Below are 27,260 nucleotides of genomic sequence, written 5' to 3'. Positions count from 1 at the left end.
CAACCTCGTGGAGCGTGCTGGGCACAAGTCCGACGTTCTCCCTGATCGCAATCCCACTAGTTACACGTTAACCGAATCACGGCTACGTGTGTCTATGGCTACCGCGACGCGATACCCTCCCGTACCCTAACCATCTACGCTCAGCTTCCTCTCCGCAATTGATCAATCATTTTCCGGCGCGCATATTAAATCCACGCGTGAGATACACCCGCCGCGGATGCGGAGACAAATGTTGCGCGATAAAACTTGACGTTATGAAAAGGATGTGATGAATCGTTTATTACGATTGTCGTGTGGGCGCCGGGTCTCCTCTTCGGTACGGAGGGGGATGGGCAGGGACAATAGTCCACGCGATAATTAACCGTCCTTCGTTTCGTAGGCTCTTTTGCTTTTCTTTTTCTTCTACGACGTTTCGAGGAGCTCGTTTGTTACAACGATGAAAGACCGCGGTTACCACTCTATGCTTTTGTATTTTAATTGCCGAGCGACTAGTTGGCTAAGCTGGGTCTCGCGCGTTTCCGTCTACTTGTTTCGGGAAGTAATAATTAGGTTGTAAAATGGGATTATATCATTCGGGGATTATATTGCCGGGTCGGAGGATTATAAATAGGGGATACTTTATTGAAACGCAGTTAGGCGCAAATTATTTGCTCCAAATAAATTGACTCTGTTATGAAATCGAAAATACTCAAAACTTATTTTGCAACGTTTTAAAATTTCCGTTAATTACTAACACCCTTGCTCTTAATATTTAATTCCAATTAATTAGATTTTGTATCAACTCTCGAACGGCGGACCATGGAGAGAGGCATTATAATGATAAGCTTACTACTGGGTTATAAATTGCAAAGTTTAGAGTTGCCAAAAGGTGCTCGTATTATGGAGTTGGTAATTCTTTTCTGCCGCAGTCACGGAGCCATGAAATTCGTGTTGGAATCTCAAACGGCGCCGCAATTACACGTAACAACCAGCCGAAAGTGATTTCCATCTCTCGTTCTCGATGCTCGAACGGCAACGAGTACACATAACCGCTCGAAAGTATCCTCGTACGTAAATGAAAGTAATTTTAGGTCAATCTTAAACGTGGATTCAATTTCTAACGTGTATGATTTGTGATCACCCGAATATTTAGGAACTATTAAAAATTTTCACCCGAGGCGGTTCGCGGTCGTTGTCGAAAATCGTTGGAAAGTAGCCCGGAGGAGTATTCGTAATACCGAGGTTTAATTTCTCGAAGATGCTCGTAAAACCGTTCCCCGCTTCGGATAGTCATCGTACGGAATGAATATCTCCGGTACGCTTTACGTGTACATCCTGTCTGTTGCTGGAAGCACTTCCAGATACTAATTTCGTCGAAGCTTTTGCTGAATTATATCCTTCCCGTTCGCATCTTTCCAATCCCTTCTCTATCCTTCGCCGTCAAGTTTTTCTTTTTTCCATAACCTCAGTTCGTTTCTTCCTGCCAACCGAGCTCGCTTATTTCATCGCGAGTAGGGGCACTTAAACATCGTTCGCACCGAATAATTACGCGCGTCAGCTTCATCCTTCTTCTTTACCCTGTCTCAAAGTTCCACGTCCCGTCCGGCCGCCTTCTTCTTGCTACCGCGACTTTACGAGCCATCCTTCTTCATCCCTGCCTTTCTCGGGCTTCCTCTTTTTTCCCCTGTTCCTTCAGGCTGGCCAATTGCACGTGTCCTTAACGACGCCGCCACCTTCACGTAGAGCTTACGTGATCCTCAGATAACTCGAATCTCCTCTTCGTTTTACCCCTTTTTCTCTCGGCTCTCTTCGATTCGCTTTTCCCTTCTGCTCGATGGAATTAAATTGGATCGACTCGAGGCGGATTGAATCCGGCTCGCAATGATATGTCTCTTTAATGGAATATTTTCATGTTTAAAGAATTTTTGAAATTCGATATAAAAATCATGGGATATCACGGTGTTTCAGCTCTGCGGAGTTTGCTTCGATTGTTCAGCAGGCTCTTCGCGTGTAACAATATACATTGCAAGGTTTCCTGGGGCAAAAAATGAAAATGAAAAACCTTGGATAGATTCAAGGAAGCCTTTCGCGTGTTTAATAGCGAGTAACCGTATCGCTGATGCACCAAAGGGCATTGATAAACTCTGATATGATTTGATGACAGAAAAGTATCATAAAATAGCGCTTATAATACATCAATTTGAAGCTTAAAGTTTCATAATATTCTTAGTACAAAATGAGTGAGCTATAGATATAATCAAAGTAATAATTTTTATATATTAAATTGTTGCATAAAATTTAATTACACTTTAAGCTTTAAATCGATATATCACAAGTTAAATTTCATGATACTTTTATGCCATGAAATTATTAAAAATTCTTCAACCTCCATTACTGTTCATTTACAATACTTTATATTGAAGATAATTATGTCCCACGAGGACTATCGTAATATAATTGACAGTTCATTAAAAAGGAAACCGAATGAGACTTAATGCAGCCACGTGTCGACTTGATTTCCAAGTCAGCTTCCTCTCACGTGTCGTTCATTGTTCGCTGTTTTTGCACGATCTGGCAGGGCAACACGAACTTCCGACTGTGTTGGTGGAATAATATAAACTTAATTCAATGCCTCTGTTAGTCCACGTGCACTGCTACACGCGTTAGAACGCGTAAGCTAGCACGTGCTGAAACGATGCACGGATTAACCGGAAGTGAGCGCAGTCAAGAGACAGACTCGCGAGTTGCATAATATTTCTTGCAGAGCTATTCGACAGTAAGGGAATAAATTTATTTTTCTTTTGTACAAAACATACAATAATTAAATGTATAATTTTTAAACAAAATGGTCCGCCGTTCGAGCGTTTATAGAAAATCTAATTCAGACCTAAATGCTAACTATTATTATATATTAGATTCACTTATAATATCCTTTATAAAGCGTGTCATTTTAACGAGGAAACACGTGCGAGGTTAACAAATTTTCTCATCAGTTTTCCCATGTTTCGTGTACACTTATCGAGTATCGCTTATGAGGACAGGAAGGGAGGCTTATTAGCAAGTACATCAGCTGTTCGTGAACATATGTCGCGAGCCGTTTGGCTCGTGCCAACGAAATCATGATCCCCTTTCTCCCCTATCTCGAATATCAACCCCTGTGACATCGGTTCGCACGCGTCGATTTCCTTCGTAATATCGAAGGGGCTTTTATAGGGGTTTTGTCGAAAGATAACAACCGGATGCTTCTAATAACTCCTCCTCGTGAGAACTTTTTTGCCTCTGGTTGAAACATTGCCTAATTTGATCCTCAATGTGTCATCCTTTGTTTGAACTAAGAATTGATAGTGTGGATTTAGGTGTAGATATTGGAATTAAAATTTTAATAATAACCATTTGGTTTATTTAGATTATCTGTACACAGATGAATATTAATATAATACATAGATTTGAAAATTGGAAAGAAAATTGAGTTTTTTGGAAATTTTATGCTTCTAAGCTCCTATGAAATTAATGAAATTCTCAAATTTGATTATTAAAACTGTAAAGAAAAATTCTTTCTGCATGATGCCGAGGATCAGATATCAGAAAGGCATACCGCAGCTACATTGTATCTGGAACCCTTTGAAAGTCACGATCCCAAAAAAGGTAGACAAGGTATACATCTTAAATATTATGGTGGCTCATCAAGGGCTGGCTTATTGGCGTTACGACCATGACGGTTATGGCACGAAAAAGTTCACATTGTATGTTCAGGTTTTATATTCCTTGTTTCTTAGCTGCTGTTTCGGTTGGATCATTAATATTTTTCATTATACTGCCTTGACGTTCATTAAGACGATGCTGTTAGGATCAGGGACAAATGGTATGCAAATGTTGAAGGGTCTCGAAGAGAATAGAGAAATGCATCTTCTTTATTATCTTCTAACAACGTTTCACGAACAAAAAATTTACAATCTCTTGTTGGATTCTTTGATAAATGCTTATCATAAATTCGTACCAGATGAAATTATAATTAAAATCTAAGGGAGAATCGTGTATTTTTCATTTTTCTATTATTACAGAGCTATGTAAATTTGATTATTATTCAATTTTAATGCAAGGGTAGTGCAATTTTCATTTCAAATTCAATTCTGTGATTGCAATATTGTTTCCCGTTAACCATAATTTCATCTGCTTCAAGGAAATACTACTTAGAACGTAAACACAGGGCAGTTCCTTTTCGAATAATAGAATGTTCCGTTAATACAATTTACCGAAGATCGAGGTTGTGTTATAAATAATAGAGATTAGAAAGGTATCGGTTCCATTTTAATCAGAATTCCATGTTTATGACTTTTCGGTATCATTCTCGATTTAAATAAAATACCTGTTGAATATAAATACTTGTTGGGTCGGATTAACTTAATTTCTTTTACTTTAAATTAACCCTTTTGGATCTGGCGTTCCATCAAACCGATGGAAATTTTATTACACATAAATTGTTATAACTTTCACGGTTCTTACAGTACCTGATTACACGTAGAATTATTAATTATTGTATTTCAATATTTAACTCTTGAACGGCGGACCACGGAGAGAGTCCCAGGCTCCACTGTTAAAGGGTTAAGTTCCTTAACAATTTTAGTATGCAAAATAGCCCAAGTTATATAGAAATTTTATTTATCATTAAAACTGAATAAATGGAGTACGATATAGAACTCTGTATTTTAATTAATTTTCATTTTGTGAGATGGTACCTTTAAAAATACCTACAAAAATGAGACGCTATTAACCCCACGGGTTTTCTACAGTTAAAAAGCAAAAAATTTGCAAAGAAAGCCACTTTTGTTGAAAGCATACTGATGAATACACTGACATATCCTGACCCGTAATATTACTGAACGCTAAGTGGTTAAGACCTGCTGCAAAGAGTGAAGGGTTAAAAATTGCAACAAAAACGTTACACGTTATGGAAGCGATTTCCTGTGCGAATTCAGAGGCAAACACGTAGTCTGTTGGTTGGCTTTAGAGGAGCTGAAATTTGCATGCGGTGCCGTTAACATCTACCGGACCTTCTGACCTACTGTTCGAGGCAGAGTAACCATGAAGAACAAGAGAATGAAAAAGAGAAGGAGAAGTGAGAGCATTCTCACGGAATGTCGAGTTCACCTGGCGTTGTGTGCACACACCGTGTGTGCACTTCGCTCTATTTAAATGGCCTTTTCTGCCCCCTTCGTCCTCCCTTTTCTTTCCTCCTTTTTTTTTTTTTAATTGAACGTTACCTCGTGGCACGTGCTCACAATACCGACACACGTCATCGCTTCCGTGTACGGAACACGACCTCGCTCCGCTTCCTCAGGATCTTCCGGTTAAACCTGAATAGCTTGACTTCCTTCCTGCGACCTTCGCGACCTCCTTCGATCAAAATACAGGAGGCCCTTTCTTATAAGGGTAGACATTTTTGGGTAATCGAATATTGAAATAATTAAAATTTGAAGAAGGAAATATAATTTGGAATAAAAGTCTTAGCGGAAATGACAATAGCGAAAGGGTTAATAGTATATTTATTTTTGATTTTTAATATTATTAATGGGGTAGTTTTCTCGATACCATACTTTAGCTTTTTCGGTCTTTTAATTATTTAAAAAAAACACATTTTTCAATATAGGAAGTTCTGTTAGTTTGGTTTGAAAGGTATAAAGATTGCCACCGATTTGATGAAATATAAAAGGTACCGTAAGGTAGTATTTATGGTATATCAATTTGAAGCTTAAGATTCAACGAAAATGACTACGTAAGCCCTTTATTAACGTTTTTAATATAGAATGGCTAATAATGAGCGATTTCGAAACGTGTAAAAGTACACTGATGGCATATTAATTTGAAGCTTAACGCGTTGAATACCGCAATGAAAATGATCGTATACGGAATGGCACTCTAAAATTGCAATTATTCAGAGTAAGATACTTTTATTTTTCAGTTAAACTTTTCACCCGATACCTTGCGTAAGCGACGTGATATTAATACCACTTTAAATTTTCTTTTTTATCATCAAATTTTTGGTTATAGGTCATTGCATTCACTCGTGGTTCAAGATTAAATTAAATCTTTCTATTTAGAATAATTTTTCACTAATTGTAAAATGTGTTTTATATCAACTGAATATAGTTAGATAGGAATTAAGTGGCAGGGCAATGTGAGAAGGCTTTACCACGTGCTTTGGGTCACAGGTAACAGCCAGGTAGAATCGTTTATTGATTATATCAGACATCCGATGCTTAGTTCCATTGTTCATATTGTATTATTTAAAATCAATCTACGTACAATTAGTGTCCAGTCTATAATTTCTGAAAGGTTCATTTAAAGAAAAATCAAATTTTTTAAAAATTTCATTTTTAGGCTAATCAGTGCTAATTGTAAATTTTTATTTTAAAGTATAATTCATTGATCTTCTTCAACTTATGTGATCATTAAATATAATATAAAATAGATGTCTAGAATTTTTTTTAAATTTCATATTTAGGGTAATTAGGGTTAATTAGGAGTGCAGAAATTTTAGTATTTAGAGTTTCTTCTCCTTATGTTATTTTAAAATATTTAGAATTAATTCTATTCTCTATGAAAATATTATTTTCCAAGAAAATAACAAATTTTTTATAATATAATTTCCCAAGTGTCGAAATCGGTTTCGAAATCTCTCAACACGATATCAGTAGAAAAACACGATGTTAGAAAAAGGAACAGACGTATGCAAATAAGAAAATCAGACGTTTCGACAAGGGAATGCAGATGAACCGGTGTCGCGATAGGAGTTAAAATCGCCAAAGGAGCGAGGGTCTCGGCTATGGCAGGGCGTCTTGAAAAGGGGGAAGTGGCCCCGATAGGAGCCCAAAGGGGTCCTTTGTGGGGTCTTAGGCTGAAGATTGCGCACGTGCTCGGTTTTCCCACGCGTATAGCACGCAGCCGGTCCCCGTTGAAGGGGAGAACAGCCAGGCTGAAAAGGGACAGGGCGCATTGTGTCGAGCACGGGTCTGAGACACTGGAAATTAAGGGCTTTCTCCTTTGCACCCATGGTAAACGATGACCAATACAAATTGCCGGTAGCCAGGTAATAAAATCCATTAATTTTCCTTCTGGAAAATCTTGCAATAATATTATCAATTTATATAACGAATCAAAATTTCCCTATGTAAAAAGGAACATCACTTTAGAATATAATATTTTTTTCTTGAAAACTTTGCTGTTAAAAAGCAAAGAATTATGGCTTTTGAAGGGTCCCAGTTATTCCATGGTAGATTAGGGTTGATTTTTCTTCGACCTTCTTCGTGACGCAGCTTTCAGAAATGTTAGCAGGGACCACCTACGCTGGACGTGTCCACAGGTATACTTGATAGACGTGGCCGTTTCTTATCCCGAAATTCCAGAAGGGCTGACTCACGTTTCTCATAAGTTTCTTCGAAATTGAGACGAGACCCTAGAAGGAAGTCATCGCGATGACTGTACAGAACTCGTCTGCGTTTCGTCCACAATTATGGACCGTTGTTGAAATTCTCATAATTTTGCAAATTTTCAGGAAAAATATAAATTATTCCAAATTTAAGAATCACCATTCTGTTCGATTTATTTCCTGAAGCTTTTGTAATTTTATAAAAATCATTCCTGACGGAAGGTGTGTCGCGACGGGCGCGTAAAAAGGTGTCGCCGTGTTGATTTCTTTTTAATCGAGCCGGAAGCCGTGTTAAGGGGCGGCCGTTAATTGGCGTTTTCCACCTCGGTCATCGAACAAAAATATGTACAAGCAGGCTGGATACTTGTAAGCTTCTTACGACACAACCCGTACATCTACGCACACATACGTTTCTACCTGGTTCGCCACGAAAATATACGTGATCGGTGTGCCCCCACGTGCGTGTGCACACGAATGAATGGCGCTGCCGGGCGGAGAAGGCATCGCATCTCTCGTTTCTGGACTCCGAGATCTAACTACCACCTGCCTCATTTTCCCACGAGCTCCGAGCGAACCTCTCGAATACCGATGAGATAGACGAGGACGAGCCTTGCCTCGTTCCTACACGAACAGAAACTCGAAGGACAGCAGCGATGCTGAAAAGGGAGCCACTCGCAAGGAGCGAGAGAAAAACAGGGTCAAAGAGAAACAGGAACATCGAAGGGAGTGAGCTACCTTCGGTTGACGGAAGAAGAAAAAGTAGATGCCCGATCAGGATACACGGTCAAAGGGGTTCACTGTTTTCAAGGGTTGGAAAAATGAAATTTTTTGACTTTCTGTTTGATTGTGTAAGGATCTTTTTATTTGCTTGGGAAAATTAACGATGATCTTTAGAGGTGTTTGTTAATATTTCAAGGAAATAGCCTAAAATTGTGAAGATGAAAGTTAATTAACAATTTAATGGAAAGGGAATACATTTGTTTAGGAAATTAACGATGAAATATTTTCAGAGGTGTTTGTTAGTATTTTTAAAAAATAGTCTAAAGTTGTGAAGATGAAAGATAATTAACAATTTAATTGAAAGGGAATAAAGATGGAGGTAGTGGAGAAATCATAGGGAAATTGAAAGAAAGGAAGAGAGGAGAGAGGGATACTCGTATACACGTGTGAGCACGTGTGTGAAGAAGGGCGGCGGAGGGATGGACACGGAGGACTCGTGAGGATCCTTCGAAAGCGGGCAGGTAGAACACGTGCTGGCACGAGGTGAGTCAGACTCGCGGGAATATCGAAACACGATCTCTTCTCTCTTGCTTCTCTCCTTTGTCTTCCGCTCGATTGCTTTCTTCTCCTTCATTTTGGGTTTCCGCGAGAAATCTGCGAAACGCTTTTTGGGAACCGCTGATCATCGATGGATACGGTTGAGGCAGGAAATTTCTTGCAATTAATAAGGGTAACACTTTTCAAATTTATTGTGTTTTCAAACATGTATCATTAGTCATCTTTCAAGCTTCTATTATTTTTCAAATTTTCATAGAAAGTATAAATTCTTATTTTTTAATGAAAGGTTCATTTAGAAAAAAATACATTTTTTGTTTAAATTTCATATTAGGCTAATTAGGGCTAATTAGGGGTACACAAGTTTCTTTGCACATTTTTATTTTAAAGTATAATTTGATGATTCTTTTTCTTCTTATATATTTTATTTCTCATTAAATAGATGATTCTTGTTTCTTAATTTCATATTGATTGATTAATTTTGCATGATGAAAAATTAGAAATTATTTTACTTTTTCTTGATATCCCGTACTCGATAATTTTCAAATGGACGAGTTTACGAGATTTTTAATAATTTTTTTATTTGCTTGTATCAAAATTGATAAAAGTATATCTGCGTAATAATATATCAGTTTTGTACGCAGGTATTCTTTCTTCTATTATATTTTCATTTTTTTCTTTTTTAATTGATGTGTGATTTATAATTATTCGTTGGTATCATTTCAATCTGACTGAAGCATGTTTAATGAAAACAGGGATGAAAATTTGTTGAACAATCTGTTATCAAAGAGAGGATAATTGAAGGGAAGTGAGTAGACGGGAATTGCTGTTGTCCGAATCGGTATCTTCGAATTAAAGTCGCACTACGTTACTCGGAATCAGAACTCTCTTTTGATTCTTATCGTTCTACAACCCGCCATTGATAGGTATCTGATTCATACGGGTCTTACGAATCGTTAAGATGCTCCCTTTCGATTCTTTGCAAAACATACTCTCCGCTTTCACATTTGTACACTTGCAATCGTATATAAATTCGATTTCTACATCTGAAAATATGTACTTCCTTTTGGACCACTTGGGATCTTTTCCTTGGCGGATAATTAAATGGATAATTAATTAGGATAATGAATTAGAGGATTAGTAATGATTAGTGTCAAGTGGGTCTTAAAATGAAAACTATAATTTTTGAAAGGTTTATTTAGAGAAAAATAATTTATTTTGAAAATTCGATAATTAAACTAATTAGGGGTATACAAATTTTTATTTTAAGTTATAATTTTTTTTAAGTATTTCTTATTAAATTCATGATTCTTATTTCTTAATTTGATATTGATTGGCTAATTTTACATATTAAAATAACTGCATAAAAAAGAACGATGTACGTGAACGATAAGAGAAGCATGATGTGCATAAACAAGAGCCAGAGGGGTTAATAAAATTCGATAGTTATGAAAGAAAACGCCATTGGTCACTTATTTATTCATGAAAATGCTAATAAATTTGGAATTACCTACTGGAAAATTGTTGATCGCGATTCTTTAAATTGTACCCGCGTTGCTTTCTTCGCTTTCACATTTGCAGCTGCTTAAAATCTCGAATGCTGTAAACACATTAATTATCCCTTAACTAACCCGCGTGATAAATAATCGTCGAATGTCGCGAGAATGAAAAGAAAGTTCCTTGAAATTACTTTATTGTAGTATTCGCTGGTTGTTCCTTCAAGAGTTACTTTGATACAGTTTAAAATAAGGAGATACAATTTTGTAAAATTTGATCGAGACAAATGATTTCAATTTCTTACCAAGTCATTGCCTGGCAAAAGTTGCAACCGTTTTGGCAAAACGCGAATGAAAAAAAAAAATGTCGTTTGATGCATCGACTGTCAGGGAGCAAAATCTTTCGTTCAGAGTGTAATGTGTGGCCATGTTGGTTACATGTATCGTAGCCAGTAGTGATTAATTGCTTCGTACACACCAGGACTAATTATTCGTGATGCAATCGGTATGCAACACGTCCTGCTTGTCATCGTCACTTAACGTTAATTCGACGTTCTTATTTTTGTTATTGCTACATGATCGAGTTTTGTAACACATTTCGTTAACGAACAATTTTAATAAGCTTCAAATTTTTTTTTCTTAACCGCATACAAGATAATTTTTGAAATTTTAAATGATTGTCAAAAATATTTTATTTTGCTCACTGCAATTCGCAATATTATACAATTTTTCAAAAAACACTAGTAGAAATTCTGAAATAATTTTTGAAAATTCTTTTTAATTAACTCGGAAATTAATAAGAGCAGCAGAACCGTTTCAATAATGATTGTCCTAATATTAACAAAATGACACGTCAGCTTCTTTGTGTTTGTTCATTATTAATTGATCCTGTTTTGTACCGGGATTCCACATGGTGGCTTTTAGACGTGATTTCACGAGCGGCTTGACACAAAGCCACATTCATGATTCCCGCGTTCGTCCCGTGTGAAACGGTCGGAAGTAACTCTGAGGTTTGTCTCTCGAAAGTCTCTGACGCACGTGTTATCGGGGCCTTTTAGACAGTCCCTTTTCGAGGATCACAAAGAGTCCTTTCATTGCCTAATTAGGATGCTTTCGAGCCACTTATACGTGGCGAATGTCCCTCTTTGACACCGGCTGCCTGCCTATATTACTGTTTTCAGACTGATTAACGAGTTGGGAAATGTGAGTTTCACGGTCGTTCAACTGCTTCCGTCACCATTTTCATGGGTTCCTGTTACCAACCGTATGATTGTTGCAATTTCTCTTATTTTATTGTCAATACGAGACAATCATTCCATAGCTATTTCTTGCGTAATTCCTTTCGTAATTAAAATTTTTATTTAAATTATGTTTTGTAATCTTTCTATAGTAATATACGTATTCCCACCACTTTTTATTTTCAGGAAATTTCCCATCATTAGAATATTTTAGTATTCCGTTAGAAGTGTGTCCCGTTAGCACAGAGATGATTAACTAATACCACCAGGAATTCTTCTTTCATTTGAAATATGAAAGAAATACCGCTTCATCTGGCTTAGAATAGTCAAATATCTTTATAGAAACACGTGTCGTAACATCATTATACCTGGTTTGACAACAAATAAAGTATCATTAGTCCCATAGACTGGTGTCCATCGCAATGATAAAACTGTTTCAAAAAGAAGAAAGAAGTTCTATAGTACAGTATTTATTTTTTATTATAATTATTGAAAATAAGATATTCTGCATTTTAATTTTGGTTCAATTTTCTTGAAAATACTAGTCTTCTTATTCTTATATTTGTCTTATAATTATTTGTTGTTAAATTAATAATATTTTCATATTTTGCAATGGATAAAGTTGACGCATACGCTGGAAATCGCGGCTTCCTTATTCGCCCCGAATGCGGCTTCTTAGCACGAGCCCCCCATAAACGTAACAGGATCCCATACGGGTGTTCCTCGGTCCGTTTCTTGTGCGGCTACGTTCCCACACTTTCTGCCCCATTGAAACGTACACCAGAAGAATTCACCCCTATACATACCACGAGGGTGGGATCTAGAAAGCTTGGAACCCATAGAAATTAAAAAGCACCCCCCTTTCAGGAAGTCTTTCAGTGGAAGCGTGCAATGCACGAGCTGGACACGAAATTGAATGAACCGAACCGTTTCCGCATTTTCTAAACTTGACCCCGATACAACGGAAATTCTTTTGCTTCCCTATTTCCATCTCTCTCCTACGAAAATACCGAAAGATTTGAGAAAAGGATTAATTAATGAAAAATTGAATTTTTATTTATTTCTTCATTTTATCAGACATTGAATTTCACACGAATCTAAAAAATTTGCAATTGTATATAAAGGATAACTTTGACAGGAACATGGCGGTGCATTTGCATTTACTCGGTCGGAAAAGTCCTTTGCGTTTCAACGGGGGGTGCGTGCAGGTGTTCCAGGAAAATTCAAACCGAAGTAGAGGTGCACGTGTGGCGTGAACACCCACCGTTCCATCAACAGGTAGTCCAGTCTCGTCAGGAATCTATTTACGACAACCTCTACTTTGTATTCGAAGGGGAGGGAAGACCGTTAGGGTTGATATTCTGTTACTACGTATGCATATGCAAATTACCATACTCCGGTTATTGACTTACGACCCTGTCGTGTTTGTATTAGTTGGATACACAGGAAACGTCGAATCTTCGTTAACTGTAATAATATCGATTTTTATTATTTGGAAAATTTAAAATGAATTTTAGGTAACATTCATCTATAAATTTTAATAGAGGTTCTAATCTTTGGAAAATTTCTTAGCTTGCTTTAATTTGGAAATCCAGGTAATCAACATTAATGGTCCTCAGGGATTAACCCTTTCCAGCTAAGTGGAAATATTTTCGAAGGGATTAATAATAATCGTATACCCTTAAAATTACAGTGATTAGAGGGTTAATTATTATTGCCCATTACTCCCTGAATTTAAATCTATACCGTGTATGGAAATTCCCAGAACAGGTAGAGAGGGTAGATTGCACGTGGTCGCCACGAGGTTTGACAACCCTCGTCGCTGATTAATCTCCGGGTCTTACCTTTTTAAAGAGGGCTGTCGAGGGGGATGCTGGTCACGCGAGGAGAAATCGCGAAGGGTTCATCCGAGAAGTTTAACACACCTAGTCGCGAATAAGTGTGCGCGGCGCGCATTTAGCGCCTGGAGGCTCTTTCACGATGCACGCTTATGCGAAGATATCGGCAGCTGGCCTGGAATCGTGAGAGACTCGGGCAGATGGCCTGCCCTGAAACTCCTCCACGGCGCTCGCGTGTACGTGCACACGACCACTAAGGATTCCTGCACGCCTTCCTAAGGAAGGAACCACCGAGGATGTTTCCCACGGACTCCTGCAGCCTCTCATCTGCCGTATTACACGAATGTGCCCTGGATTCCCTCCCTTCTTCTCTTACCTCTTTCTCGCTCCACCGTCGTCGTTTCTTTCCTCCACCGTACGCCGAGGGGGAAGGTCTCTCTACCCTTTCTTGATTCATCGATAGGTTCCGTCTTTTCCTTGAAACGGTTATTCCGCCCGTCCGTACTTTTTCGTATTCTTAATTGTGGCTCTCTTCATGGTCCGTCGTACGAGAGTTAACAGTTTCAGCAATTTTAGGAAAATTAGGGTTATTATTTTTAGGAAAATTGGGAAAATTCGGACTCAATCTTACAAAATTAAATCAACATTGTGGCTCTCTCCATGGTCCGCGCTCCGAGGGTTAACAATTAAAATTCTCGAATGCAATTTTAGGAAAATTAGGGAATAAACATATCGATGAGTTATTTACACCTCGAATGACTTGTCTGTTGCAACAGAAATTCCAAGTGACGATGCATAATAAATTAGAGCAGTAGGTGTTAATCGAAACCTGTTGCATCGCAGGGAGCGTATGTGGCCACGCGTGAACACGTGGGCTCGTGCAGGAGAGCGAGGAATTAAGTGGGTGGCTAAGATTGCCTCTCATTTACCCCTTTCGCTCTTCAACTTATCACTCTTCTACCGGAACATTTTGCACCATCATATTCCATTTCATTTTTCCATACAAATTTTTCACCTGCTACCCAAAGAATCAACCCAGTCCCCAGCCTTTCACCTGAATAATTAATTCGAAAATGAAATTCATGAAAAAGCTAGGAGATTGACGCGTTCGTTAAGTAATTGAAGGGTAGCTAATGAAAATCCCGCGGATAATTATCATCGCTCGCGGTGCTTTTAATCAACGTCTGACAAACGTTATTTATACGAGGGCGATAGTAGCTTCTGTTTCATTTAATAGGGAATAAATGATTCTGGGAACGTGTTATTTTATCGAGACTGCCGTCACTGTTCCGTTGCACGATGCTAATAAAAATTTATGTCGAACCGTACGGCGAACGTGTTCGTTAATTAACTTTGAACGTTTCGAGGATGCTGGGAATAAAAAAGGTATCATAGATTAATATCAATAGCGAGTCTCTGTCATGTTTGATAAAGAGATATCTCGATGTTGGTTCAATTTGCAATAAATTTCGCAACCGTTTCGCGGAAACTTACCTTCGTACGAAAGTATCGAATAAACTTCATAAGTTGTGATTGAATATTAATGATTTCTCGATCTTGAATTATTTTATCTTTTAAATATAGGATTACTCGTACGGTGAAACGGGTTTTGCATTTATATTTTGATCAAACACAAACATAATGATAATTAAATTGACTTTAATTTGAAACCTGACACAGAAGGGAGTAAGTTACATCGTGTTCTTTGCGATACGTCCTTGGAAATGAACACCCAGGAAGAGAAATTTTCTTTCTGCATGGTTTAACATTTCTTAACTGAAGCTGTTACATGAACTTCACTTGTAAATTTATGTATCCAGTTCTACCGAACTCGCAGCTTTCTCAACTGACAGATATGCAAAGACTGTGTTCATGAATTAGGTAATGGCAATATTAGATTTCTTGAGAAACTCCAGGAACAAGCTAAATAATTTTTTAATTCTAATTCGGTTATACCTAGCCGGAGAATTACTTCTGTAATTATTAAAAAAATTAATTTAGATATTTATTATAAAATTAACAGTTTCGAATAAATTATCTAGGGTAGTAGGAATTTTAGCAACAAGCTTAATAATTTTCAAATTTTAATTAGACTGTACTTCAGTCTACGAATTAATACTATAATTATTTAAAAAAATTAATTTAAATATTTCTTATTATAATTGACAGTTTCGAGTCACCGTGTGTCTAAGCTTCACTCGGAATAAAATAAATAGTCTAAGGATATAATTTTCTCCGTCTATCTCGTTTCACCGCACCTGATAATTCGGCTGCCGGTCCACACGTGGTCCCCGGGTAAACAACGGAGCACTTAGCCGTCTGGGTGTTTTGAAAGGCGAGCTGCCGTTCGAAAAAGCGCGGCAAAAGGGCGCGCGTGCACGTGAGTGCACGTGGCCGTCCTTCGTCCTGGTCCTGTTGAAGCGTGTGATAGCTCGTGTATGGGCTTTTCGGGCGGGCACGTTGAAAGAGGGGCGCCGGGGGGTCGGAGGGGACGCGTTACGGTACGGGCGAGGCGCATCCTTCGTCTTTTCTCCAGGCTCTCCCACAAGGTGACGCCGATGCCTCGGGACTGTGGGAATTCGGGACATGTGCGTGCCTACACACGCCGTGCTCGTGGTCCGCACACACGAGGGGGGAAATCTCTCATGGTGTTTGGAAAGAGAGGAGGAGGAAAAAAAGAAGGAAGGGGGAAGACCGGACCTATGCTTGCTGTCCGCGGCACGTCGGCCGCCATAAGGCAAGGAATCCATGGGAATATCGAGCATGTGCATTGGGCAGCTCGTGTGCTGCACGAGTTATGGGGTGGCTCGCCACCCTTATTTCATTTCTTTTCTTTTCTTCGACTTCCTTATATGGGATTCCGTGACCTGGTGCATTCGGCCATCTCCCGAACACGTGGATCCTTAGGGTACCAGGGTGGCTCGCCCTTCTGTCCTTCCGACCCCCTGTAGCTCGTGGTCGCCGCGTGTCGACTCGTTGACTTGCCTCCCTTCGTGTTCTTTTTTCTTCTCTTTTTTCTTACCGGGTAAGCTTGTTAGGTCTTATGATTGTGCTATAGGGAGAATCGTATGAAAAATTTGTACTATTTTTATATTGATAGCTGGAGTAAAATTAACCCTTTGATTTACTTAATTTGATTTAAAATAAATACAAATTGAGACGCAACAAAGGGTTAATTACACTATAAATTTGCAGTTCTCTATTTTTATCCTTCTAAAAAAAGATATTCTAAATTAACGTATCTGTATTAAAATATTACCTAATGTCAATTGATATTTTTGAATCATTCAAATAGAACACTGGCATGTGCTCTTGAATTTCTGCTGAAGAGTCCACCGATTGTCTTGCCAGTTTTCATGGGTCACTCATTCTCGTTCATCGAGGTACATGATGCTCTGGCGTGTTTCCAAATACCACGTTTTCTACCAGGGATCTTTTTTTATATGGCTAAATATAATGCCACGAATGTGCCACGTTGCACAGACACTGATCTTTCTTCAGATTTCTCGTTCGATCAAGCGAAGCAGGGAATTCTATCAGAAAATTGATCTTTATCTTCGATGATCGATATCGCATCACGTGTAATTTTTCTCTATTTTCCAATATCATGGATTCTTCAATCAGATAACCAATTTCCTTTATCACATAGAAAGTGGATCGTTATATCTTATCAAAAAGAAAGAGATCGAAGATTATATGATAACATACTCTTACATATTTTTATTTCATTTTTACTTTGAAGTCTACGATTCATCTTACAGAAATACAAAATTTTAAAATTATCTCTTGTTAAAAAATTCATAAATCAGAAAAAGGATTAAAGGCACTTCTGGACACCAGTGCCCTCTCGTTAACCGCCTTACAACTACAATAATTTCCAAAAAATAATTATTCCATGTGTGCTGTAACATTGGAATACCGTTGAATGAACATGCAATATCGCGTGATTGAACACGTAGCATCCAGTGCCTGAGTAGCAGCATTAATTACACATGTGTAGACCGAGGGATGATCAGCATTTCACGTTTCTTCGCACAAAGTATCATGTAGGTTCTCTTACAAATACTTGTACGATTCAGTGTGGAAAAAGCAATCAAGTCGAATGATACTGAAACCTTGTAACATCGACTACAGATATCCTCGTCTACTCAGGGTCGTGATTATTAACCAACGAAATGGTTTCAATCGTTCTCCTTCAGAATCGTCTGCGTTAGATAGAACGATAGATACCAGTTTTTACCCGATCGAAACGAGGCGCACCTTGGGCCGTACAAGCTTTTCATTATCCTCGCGATCGATGTTTTGCAAATACGGCTTTTATTAAACTAGGATCGAGATCGACGGAGACTAACACTTATCCGAACGTATCCGTGGCTTGTTTCCTTTCACGTGGAGTAATTGGCCTGGACGAGAGGTGGTCCCCGGTATTACTGGAGGATCGTCCGTAGGATGTACGGTCATTAAGCAGGATACACTTTTTTCTTTTACGTTTCACTCGATACTCGTGGCCTTTCGTTACTCATCCATGTAAGGATCGTTGACGGTGGGAGAAGGGGTTATCCGGTGTCCATTCACTCTGTTATCTCCGGCTGGACGGATGCGAGCTGAGGATCCAGAAGACGGAACTTTTTTACTACGAGTCATTCGTTTTGCTACCTCGTCCACGAAGCCACCTGACTCTCGGCTAGTTTGGTCGGCGTAACATTAGCCTCAGACAACTTTTCGGATTAAACCAGCTCACCGATGACTACGGCCATCGCAATCATCGACGGAAGTACCGTTCACTTGGACGGAACTGTCCCCCGGTACATGTTAAACCATGTGCGACGTTGTCTATTTTAAATACTGGAATAGTGGCATAATTTTTGATGACGTAGATAATGTGGAAAATTTTATGTGGAAATGATTGAGTATAGGGTTCTAGAGTAGAATAAGAAAATGGAGCATATAGGTATTTTTTAGGTTCTCTCCATGGTCCGCCTTCCAAAAATTAATAATATCAATCATTTGTTAGACAAAATCAAGTGTAATTCCATTGTTAGAGTAATGTTTGAACAATTCAATGGTGATTGAATATAGATTCCTAGAGTAAAAAAAAAAAATGGAACATATAGGTATTGAGAAAATAATTTTTTAGGCTCTCTCCATGGTCCGTAAATTCCGAAAATTAATAATATCAATCATTTGTTAAACAAAATCAAGTTTAATTCCATTGTCACAGTAATATTTAAATAATTCACAAGAATTACAATATTTCAATGTATAATTTACTATACATATTTTGGGATATAATATTTCCTTACAAGCTATCATTGTTTTTGAAACTCTGCATTCCGATTCATTTCACACATTCTCAATGGCAAATAGTAGACAGAGCTATTCAAATGAATTTTCATCGCGATATCTTCGCATTCTAAACACCAGTGTGTATCGCGAATCGGATGCAAACAGTCGTAGCGAGAATGTAAACAAAGCCTTGTAAGACGCGGACACAACAGTTCGTATCTGCAAACGCTTCAGTTATTAAGAGTGACTCGTTGTGTTCGGTTCGTGTGTGGTGTTCATGTATCGGTGATCAGGCGTTTTCTAGAATTTGAAGGTAATTATAATTACAATTATTGCGTCATAAACGTCCGATATTGAAATTTAATACGTAGAATTATTTTGAAACTTACAAGAATACAGTATTTCTGTAATTTGATAAATTTTGTCCAAAAAATAAACAATTTGAATGGTGAAGAAGAATGTCGCAGAAAGGCAAATATTCTACCGATCAGGAAATCGTGGCAGAAAAATATACGATGCATCGTTTACTTTCCCATTTATTATGAGCATTCTTACCTGACAATAAAATTCGAAGGAGATTATCGGCGCCTAACAGTGGGTCGCATTTCTTAAAGAAAGCAGGTCAGGCTCGAAACGGTTTACTCGTAAATACGATCGGTTTCTCTCTCGTTAGCCGGTGAATAATCGGCAGGCAGAGTCGAAACGTCGATGAACGACGTGATCGGTACCCGCACGAAGTAATTATCTTGTAATTATATTCGTTGCCGACGAGTTTAAACGAGACGAACGTGACTGCAGGGCTTTTCTTTCGTCGGATGAAAACGCATTGGCCCTGGAAAGATGCTTTCGAAGTGTCTGGTAATTACGTTGACGTAATAAATCGTCGAGTGTCAGGCGAGTCGATCGTAAACAGTCAACGCGAGATACTTCTTTCGTTATTAAATCATTCGAGTGTTGCGTTGGAAAATTTTCACGTACGTCGGCGAGAAACAAATATTTTTACAATAATTTTCTCTGTCGCGATAATTTATGGTTGAGGTTAATTATAATTAATTTAATTAATTCTTGAGTGGCATTGAGATGAAGTGATAGGGGGTGATTTTAAAATCATACCAAAATTTCTGATATCAATATTCAAATTCATTTTTATGATATTATAGTAGATTATTATAATATTAAAATAGGTATTTCAATTATTATAATTAGAATTGGTAATTATTGGAGTAGATATGATAATCAGAAATTAGGTAATATATAATTATAATATTATGATAGATAATTATAATAGGTATATTGCAATACTATAATATTACAATAATATTTTATTATCTGAGAAATTATTATACGATTATAATTATAGCCAAAAACAGATCAACTACGAATCAATTTTGTCACACCCCTGTTTTTGTGTTTCATTCAAATTTTATTTTCAACACTTTCGCATATTTCATACGAGCATTTTTTCTGTAAAATGCACGTTGTACCTATTTCATATGCAATTATAAACTTTTTTCAATTAAGTTTAAGGAGCCGTGTACGTTTCCAAGCTATCTGTAATTAATTGTATGATTGATAGCCACGTGTCATTTTATCTATAACACGTGCAGTTCTCATTAATTGTAAAACTGTGTTATCAACTTGTCAAAGCTTTCATGTACTCGACGGCGAGAACTCGTCCTTCTTTCTCGCATTCCCTATAATTTCAGGTGTTCTGTATGCATGGTCGAATTTATTTTTCAATGGAGCCCGTGTCACGATAAAGGGTTCAACGTCTCGTTGACTTTCAAAAATTCTGAATGAACAAGCGTGTCTTCTTATTATTTTGAAAAATTGCTTTCAAGATTGATATGCAAAATATTCTATTTGAATATTTCAAATAATTTTGCAAATTATTCGAGCCTCACTTTTCAGAATGATCATCAGTAGCATAATCTCTTAATAAACGATTTGATCATCTCCTTTAATATAGACCTTTTATGTACTTCATTTGCGATAAAAATTTTACTTTCCAGCCGGTTACGTGAATCGGGGAGAAATTTTATTACCGATGATACGACCGTTTGATTAAACGACGGGTAATAAAGATGCTCTAAATTATTTTTCGCGCGTTTAATGGCCCTTATTGGCTGTAATGAATTCCGAATACGGTCTTTTATTCCCTTTAATTAGATTTCCGATTGATAACGTTTGAAAATCGGTGTAATAAGTATAAATCCTCGGGGTGGCATTTCTAGGACGGTGTCTTCGTATTTTAATAACATTAAACGAACAATTGATTCTAATGAAGAAAAATATAAAAATAATTTACAACAATTTCCACACCCCTAAATGTCTCTTCATTATCCAAGAATGTTGCTCTGTTTATCATCTCAGGGCAACTTAGAATGCCCCGATTCTTCAGGGTGGCATTCTCTTTAACCCTTTGGGTTAAAGAAAAAATCCATTGGTGGTAGTAAGAAATATCATGGTCCATCGGTGGTCCACGCGTGTCGACGAGGAAACGCGCGGAGGCGCAAGAAAAAGGGGCCCCGGAAGAAAAGGGGGGCCACGTTCCGTACACGTTCCGTGCACACGTCTCTCAAGGGGGGTGGAGGGCAGCTAGATCAGACGAGTCGAGGGTTAGATACACTGTTAGCTGGCCGCACTTCAAACAGGGATGCAAAACACGTCGAACGGATGGATGACGCGAAGGGAGCAAGAAAGAAGCCGGTAAGCGGGTTACGGTCGACGCGTATAATACTCGAACGGGCATGTCGTACACGTACACCTACACGGGCTTCTTATAAATACGAGACAGTGCGTGGCGCACTCGAGAGAAGGTGCGTAAGTCCGCATCTGCCCGAGATTCTCACGCGCGACGCATCTGTCTCGAGTTCCCACGAGAACGACCACGAAGAAGAAGCCCGTGGCCGGGAGCTGCCAGTCGAGAAAGTTTCGTCCGTCCCCTTCGATCGTCCACGTGGCCGAGGCGTGCTAAGATTCGCCACTGTCTTTCCCGTCGATGTCTTTACCCTGATCGTTATGCACGGATTAGGGAAGAGGCGTACGAGGAGTATGTATATCCTTGAATCGACGGGATTTCGTTCTTCTTCGTCGTTTTTCTATCTAGGAGCTTCTGATGATACGGTACCTTCTCCTCTTGGTCGCTTTGTATCGATAGGGACGATATCTTCTGTTTGCTCAGAGGTTGTGGTTATCGGTATGGTTATCAGTAGACTGAGCAGTTCATAAAATATCTATTTTTTAGCAATAATGTTGTAAAATATATTGTTGATAAATATAATGTGTCTTTTGATTAGGATAGTTGCACGTATCACTGCAGTTGCACTTGAGTGCATAAATCAATAGTGGGGGTTGAAATTATTATAACGTATTAAAATATATGATTTTTTATTTCTAGGAATAATATTACAAAATATATTGCTAATAAATATAAAGTATCCTCTAGTTATGATAATTGCATATGTCACTGCAGTTGCAGTTGCAGCTACCTTATGCACATAAGTGCATAAATCAATGGTCGGGTTTTACATATCAAAATACATGATTTCCTTTATTTTTGGCAGTAATATTACAAAATATACCCACTGATAATAAATATAAAATATATTTGCATATATCAGTGCAGTTGCAGTTGCATTTATCTTATGCATTTAGATGCATAAATCAATAATAAAGTGTATTATCTATTTTAACACTATCATAACATATCAAAATACAATTAATTTTTAATTTTTAATTAAAAAATTTATCCATAATTAATTACACAAGAAACAATTAAAAATTGCATACTGTTGCATATTCTTCATTCTCTAGCATCACTGATAGACTTCTAGGGTTCAAATAAAATCTCAAATAATTCGGAATTGAATTAAATGTAAATTCCAGCGAAAGATTAAGAACGATTTTCCACTTTTTACCTGCTCGTTCCATAAATGGTACGGTAAGGCGACTCCGGCGTTCAAGGTGTTAATCGGTTCTCTCGAATCTGGAAACACGGCACGATTCCAGTGATCGTACAACCAATTACCAGGCCACTCGATCAGGCCACTTCGTGTTGCAGTTAATTCGCGCGAAACTAGCGGGAAAAACGGTGGCCAACAGCGTTGCTGTTACGGAAAATAGCGGCTTGAATTCCAAACGGGGCTTGGCCACACGACAAGAAAACCCGACTTATAAATCTAGGCTGGAACAAGCGCAAAAACGCCGCTCGTGTTACTATAGCTTTTATTCTATATTAACCGTCACACGGGACTAATTAGCGTTAATGTCATGCACTTATCGTGAGCTCGTTCAACTGATTTTATTGATGGTTTCAAAATTACTGTAATTGATATTTAAATATTTTTAAATGACCAAAATTGCATTCCGTTTTTCATGATAATAATTTAAAATACCATGAATAATTCAGATACCAAATTATTGTGCTGAAAAAACTTTCAAACCGCTGTTTATCCAAAATCTATAAATCAGTAACACTAGTCCCCATAACCGTGTATCAAGCTGTCTGCTACCGGTCTCTGGTAGCCGTGATTTCTTGCCACTTTCCTAACGAATTGCCAAACAAGACGGCGCACCAGGTGACGTGTCGCTGTGACTCAGCTCAGAGAACCGGGATACTTAGACGTGTGCGTACCTGAGGATCAAGGGGGGTCGGTTTTAAGCTGAAAGGTAACAGGTGAAGGTGAAATGTACCTTTCGAATGCTGATAGATTTACGAGCGTTCGAAAGACACAGCTTCCTGTTCTTTTCAATTCGTATATAGGTCAAAATAATTTTCACCAGATACAATTTGATTTTCTTTACAAATTTATTTACACCTGTTATTTTCAAGTATTTGTCACAATCCAAGTATTTGTTATAACATTTTCAATTTTCCAAACGCTCTTATATGCCAAGTTGAAACGGTTTTTACGCGTCGCGTGTACGTAAGCGCGTGCTTGTTTTACCTGTCCGCCGTAGGTGTGTATACCTGACGCGGCGTGGCACACACGGCACACGTGACACGCGTGCGTACACGGCCGCTTACATCGCGCGAGCACGTGTACGATGGTATTTATACGGCGCTCTCTCGGGGCCGTGGGAATGAGCGGGCACCGCGACCGTTCTGGCACGAGCGAGCGCCGCGACGCGACGAGCGTCGACCTACGCGAAAGCGGACGCTGGCACAGGATAGAGAGCGCCGGAGCCGATTACCGTTCCACAAGCCGAGTGGAAACCACGCTGATTCCGCGACACGTGCTTTTCCCGCGGCCATAAATCGCCCGAGAAACGCTGCTGAGAAAGTAGCGGCGGATCGAAAGGTATCCGCTTCTTGCTCGGCAACGACCCGCCCGCGGGCTTGCCGAGCGTGATAATTGGATGTTTCGTTGTTTGTCTTCAGTTTCTATATATGTTGGTGTTTCATTTTTAAAGCTGCTAATACGATTTATTTATTTCTTTTTGAATTGTTCAGAATTGTTTTGAATATAATTCAGAATTTATATTTTGATGTATTAAAAATAATATTTTTGTGGAAAAAATAGGAAAATTGAAACGTAATTATTTTTTTAAATATAATACAATGCGTTTTTTAATTCTCCGACGACGGACCATGGAGAGAGCCCCAATTTGTATTTCATATTATTTATTTTCGTTTAAAAATACTTTTTGTTTATGGAATTACACGCATTACTTTTTTAGGAAAAGGGTCGGTCATTATATAGGGATCGATAACTGTAATTTATTTTTATTTTAAACTCACCAGACTCTTTTTAAAGCTGAAAAAGCGGTATTACTTTGTACTTGAGTAAAAAATAGAAATATGCAGTCGATTTATAGATTTGTATTAAACAACCTTCATATAAATTCGCATTAAATCCATAAAGAGCAGTCGAATTTCATGAGTATTTATGGAACAGGTGTATTACATCGCGGAGAGAAGTATAATTTGTAGCAGCTTAAAGTGACACATGCGGCTTACAGAACGTACATAAGTATCTCGGTTTAATCCGATTTCAACAATTCTGTAATTATCTTTTAATTCCGATTTCCCGTCGCTTCTGTATGCGTACCCATTTGCATTATCTTCGAATCGTGTTATTGCCCATTTACTGTTACATTCTGCTACATTTGCCAAATGGAAATGAAGAAATAAGTTTAATTTTAATAATTCCATGTTCCCTTTAAGGAGCAGTATTATTAGTCAATAATATTTAACCAAACGATGCAAATTCGCGTCAATGGCAACTAGAAATAGTATAATTAATGGAAAAAAATGTACGTCAATGAGGGACAGAAATAGCATAAGAAAATAATATACATTTACGTCAGCGACTGGTAATTTATTAAATTGTGCCATATCAACTGAGCGATCTTGAAAGGTAAGAAGTCTGACACAATTTCATGACAGAAAAGTATCATGAAACACCTCTTATGTTACATCAATATAAAGTTTGAAGATTGCTAAAAATAGCTGTGTAAAAGTTTCATCGATATTTTTAATACAAAATGGCTGGTTGCAGATTGTAACAAACTATGTATCAGAGTAAAATTGGTGTTCTTTCTTATCGAATTTTGATCATTCTACGATGAAAGTTAATTCTAATTTAATACAGTGTTAATTTGATAATTTTTCATTAAAAAAAAGATGTTATTTGGAAATTATGTCAATTACTATCTGCATGCAGAAATTATCGCGTTAAAGGTGGATAATGATAGTCAGTGAGCTTATACGTAAATTATTGGAAATATCGAGAATTTTTCGAGAAATCCATGACGAATGTATAATAATATGTAAAATGATCCCCGATAGTTCGGATCTTGGTGAAAGTGTTGAAGCATACGCGACATTTCGTCAACTCGGACAATTTCGTATCAAACGATCCGTGTAATTTACAAATTTACCGAAATCGAGTTACGTCGAAACGTCAGGTTCGCGATTTTTATCCAACATTGACAAAATTCCCGAACGACAGCTGCCGCCTGGAAACAATCAATTTCCAAACGGGAGAAGTTTCACGCGTCGACCGACTTTACACTGTGAGAGAGTCGCGTTTTTGTTGGATTCTTTAAGGATACACTCCTTTTTTTCCTTCCGATACCAATCGAACAACTAATTTCTCACCCCACCTTCGTAATCGTCGCAATTACTCGAAAGAGAAGGTTTTACCGTGTTACGATGGAAATACTTTTCGCCGATGGAGAGAGAGTAAGAGGGAAGGTGGGAACGGTGAGGCGTGTAATGAATTAATTTCACCGACAGAAATGGCACCGATTAAACTGATCGACGAGGAAAGAGGCTGTATAATTGATACATTTCACACGGCTGTTTTGTTTATTTCCTCGAAATATACAGGGTGTTCGAAAAGATTTTATAATTAAAAACAAAGTTGATATACTGTAGAATAGAAAGGTATGTAAAAAATTAAAAATTTTGAAGCAAATGTTGTAAGAGAATATTAGGATTTTTGCAAATTTATTTAATAAAAATTATATGATTAATTAAATTATTAGCTTCAATTTATTTAAGCTAAATTATGGTATAGGAAAATTTTAATTAATATTTACTTTGATCGCGAGTGTACTTATAAATTAAATTATGTCTTTCGTAAAATTAATTTTAAAATTTAATTTTATTTAAAATATTTCTTCATTTTTTTTTATTATATTATTTAATTATGTAACGTGGGAAATTTAAGATGATCACTTTGGAAATTTACCACAAATAAAGGAACCGCTCGAACGAAACAGAAAGCAGGTATAATTTGAAAATAAGTTCCCGTCATTAATAAAATATATTCTACAGTTGATAACATGAAAGAGGTGTGTCGTGGTTAATTCAGCTTAACACGATTGACATAATTTCCTTTAAGGACATTTGCGTTTATATTGGCAACGAGTTTGTGACCCATTAAATATTGTATATTAATGAAACTTTTTTTTTTCTCTCTTCACCGACAAGTGCCGTTTATAAAATATGTTTTCAATATCGAGAGATTAAAAGGAAAGGAAATATCATTGCAGTAGAAATCGAGAAATGAAAAAGTTTCAGAAGTATAATAAATTGGAAATCAGGAATTAAATGTGGTATACAGTTACAGTGAAATGGAGAAAATGAAATTTTGTACTCCTTTGAATAAAACATCTTACGTAAATGAAAATTGTTGCAATGTTAAAAATTAAATTACTTAAAGTAGTTGTTAAATACTTTTATTATTTTATTAGAGATATATTTTGAAATTATTGAACACTACAAAAAATATAGACGAGAATTAGAAGGGTTGAAAGTAATTAAATGATAATTTTTGTTGCATATTTTTCATTTGTTTTATGGAGAAAGTGATTGGGTGCAGGTTTAACGTGGTTCCTAATGCAGGGTTGTACGAAGGGTTGCCTGCTCTTCAGGGTTTTATCCTTTCAACACCTTGATTTTCTATCCAAAATATTATAAATTATAAACATTTCATTACAATTTCTTTTGTGGTATTTATTCTTTGATTTACAACAAATTTTATATCTTTATACAAAATTTGATAGTTCATTTTTTCTTATAGTAATTCAATAAAAATTTATTAAAATTATAAAAAGAATGGTGAAAAGAATGACTAATAAGTATTATTAATTTAACAAAATTTATTTCAAAATAATTAAGTTAATTTTCATTGCATTTCTCCTTATATAAAAAAATCAATGAGCTCTATTTCAATGTTAATACACTTTAATCACAATGAAACGATAGCAT

General features: G+C 37.3%; 1 protein-coding gene across 4 annotated transcripts in view; it reads left to right on the top strand.

Moving 5' to 3' along the window:
* Window positions 1–27,260, top strand: part of LOC114873887 (tubulin monoglutamylase TTLL4-like) — a 119,880-nt gene that overhangs the window by 3,576 nt on the left and 89,044 nt on the right. The window contains exon 1 of one of the 4 annotated variants that reach the window (XM_029182655.2): window positions 18,734–18,851. The exons of 2 other annotated variants lie outside the window; for them this stretch is intronic. The gene's annotated coding sequence lies outside the window, so the exon portion shown is untranslated. Of the gene's footprint in view, window positions 1–18,733; window positions 18,852–27,260 lie in introns of those variants that run through there. One more of the 4 variants, XM_029182650.2, reaches the window with a different exon arrangement.

This window comes from Osmia bicornis, chromosome 10 (assembly GCF_907164935.1).
Source record: "Osmia bicornis bicornis chromosome 10, iOsmBic2.1, whole genome shotgun sequence".
In the NCBI taxonomy this organism is placed as follows: domain Eukaryota; kingdom Metazoa; phylum Arthropoda; class Insecta; order Hymenoptera; family Megachilidae; genus Osmia; species Osmia bicornis.
Note: the sequence above shows the minus strand (reverse complement) of the source record. Positions and strands in the feature narration are given on the sequence as shown.